Source organism: Octopus sinensis, linkage group LG8 (genome assembly GCF_006345805.1).
Source record: "Octopus sinensis linkage group LG8, ASM634580v1, whole genome shotgun sequence".
Lineage (NCBI taxonomy): Eukaryota > Metazoa > Mollusca > Cephalopoda > Octopoda > Octopodidae > Octopus > Octopus sinensis.
In genome coordinates, this window is record NC_043004.1 from 41,678,793 (window position 1) to 41,681,292 (window position 2,500).

Genomic DNA, 2,500 nt, shown 5'->3' on the forward strand with positions numbered 1-2,500 from the left:
AATTCCCGTGGATAACAAAGACAATTTCAAAAACAATTTTTGCAGACGGACTACGCCGCTTTAAAAATACAATTCTCACTGCAAAGTGAGTCTTTACACTCGACAACAGGCAGAAAAATTATACCTGGAGCAAAGTGGAGTTTATTATCTGCTAAAAAATATTAAATGCTAAAAAACATTAAATGCAAGTAATAGACTTCACTAAGCTCCCAAAAATACAAAACGCCTACCTGTAGTCGAGTCAAAAGTTCAACAATTCACGTTAAACGTGACATTTGCCGGAGCGAAAAAAAAACGCATCCGTTCGGTGAGAAAGCTACTTACCACACAGTCACTCCTGCGCCTATGTATACATACGTTATAACGGCGCCATCATTGTCCTAATGCACCTACTGAATTACAACGAAAGCTCTTCTTAATAATTACACATAAAATACAGGCCGACAAACAGACCGTCATGAAACTTCGAAGTCACTTTCAACATTAAAATCAAAGAAAAGTACTCACACAGAGAACACACTCGCGTGCACGCGCTCGCAAATACACATATAGACACACGCGCAAACACACACGCGCGCAACCCACCCTCCCCACACAGAGACAGAGTTCGATTATCCGAAAGGTTACAGATATGGAAGCAGCCAGTTATGTCTCATGAGGTTAACAAAGACGAACACAGATGCCATGCAGAGTAGCTCCCCTTGATGATAGTGTATAACGGCCTCAGCCGAGTCGTCTCTTTTGCATTTACGGGAACTTTTCGGTTTGAACGGCAGTTTTTTCTAGCGGTGTCATATGAAATTGTCACCCATAATTATGACCCTAGTATCGATCTATTGCATTTCAATCCATTTTAGGGTTAGGGTTAGTTAGGGTTAAGGTTAGGGGGAAGGGTATCTTTTTTCTTCACAAATGTAAATAAACCCAATCTGTTTCTTAAAAGAGGGACATAGCCATACGGCACAGAATGTTTTTTACCTCAATAGTATTGGTGATTGGTTGAAATTGCAGAAATTAAAGAAAAAACACAACAAATATCTTACAAACTATAGAATTTTCTCAATAAAGCCAAGAGAAAAAGATGTTTTATAAACACATTCTACCAGTATACGAAGTTTAAAATTTTTTAGTTACCTAGAAATTATGCTAAAAACTGCCGTTCAAATCGAAAGATCCCATTTACGTTATTTGGTTTAGGGTCTGCAATAAATTCAGTCACGTGGCTTCATTTCAACTCATAAGAAGCGACATATATGGAACAATTTTATATAGCAGCGTCTTGCGGTTATAGTTCCTTTTGCGGAGGACATTTTAATGATCACATACGTAGTTGACAAGTGTGTGTGTGTATGTATGTATGTATGTATGTATGTATTTTTGTGTATATGTTGTGCGTGCGCGTATCCGTGAGTGTACATTTGTGCGCATGCGTGTACAAAGAAAAACAAGTTTGATAATTCATATCTAAGTTATTTTATATCTACATCATATTTGTAAAACTTCGAAAGAAATACTACACATATTGTCTATATTGTGTATATATTTATATACACACACACTTACATCCTGGTATTCGTTCATACATAGATATATGCATATACATACATATATACATACATTCATTTATATATAATATATATATATATATATCATATATGCATTTATATGCATTTACATATATATATGCATTTATATATATATTATATAATGCATTTATATATATATATATATGCATTTATATATATATATATGTATTTATATATATATAATATATATATATTATATATATATATATATATATATATATATATCTATATTATTATATATGCATTTATATATATGTGTGTATATATACATATATAGACCACTATATGTGCACATACGTATACGCATACATGCATATACACACATACGTACATATACGCCAACACATATATTTATGTATACATACGTTATAACGGCGCCATATTGTTTACCAATGTATTCTGGGTAGCGTGATATCGTTTTGAATGTGTTATAAATATAAATGTTGCCAAATTAGATTTGCTCTCTTTGTCTGACATAATCTTTTCCCCTATATTTTCTTTTAAATATTTTATCCGATTTAAATATTTTGATTTATATATATAAAATCTTATATACCTGTTCAATGTTATTTGAGCGACGCTGTGTATTCTTATAAAATGTACATGGATAAATATTCCATTTGAAACATGCTTTTTCTTAAGTTTTGTAATGGAGAAATATGTATATATATATATATATATATATATATATATATAATATATATATAATATACATATATATATATATATACACACATATATATATATAGCACACAATATTATATATTATACATATATATATATAATATACATATATATATACATATAATATATATAAATTACTATATATATATATTACATATATACCCTCCCTATTCATAAAGGAGGTAGCAGAGCGGAGGCCAAGAACTACAGACCACTCTCTCTGACCTCAT

The 2,500-nt window shown here is 31.1% G+C and overlaps 1 long non-coding RNA gene across 1 annotated transcript in view; it reads right to left on the minus strand.

Annotated features, from left to right (window-relative positions):
* Window positions 1–2,500, minus strand: part of LOC118764471 — a 6,265-nt gene that overhangs the window by 1,782 nt on the left and 1,983 nt on the right. The gene's annotated exons all lie outside the window — the stretch shown is intronic.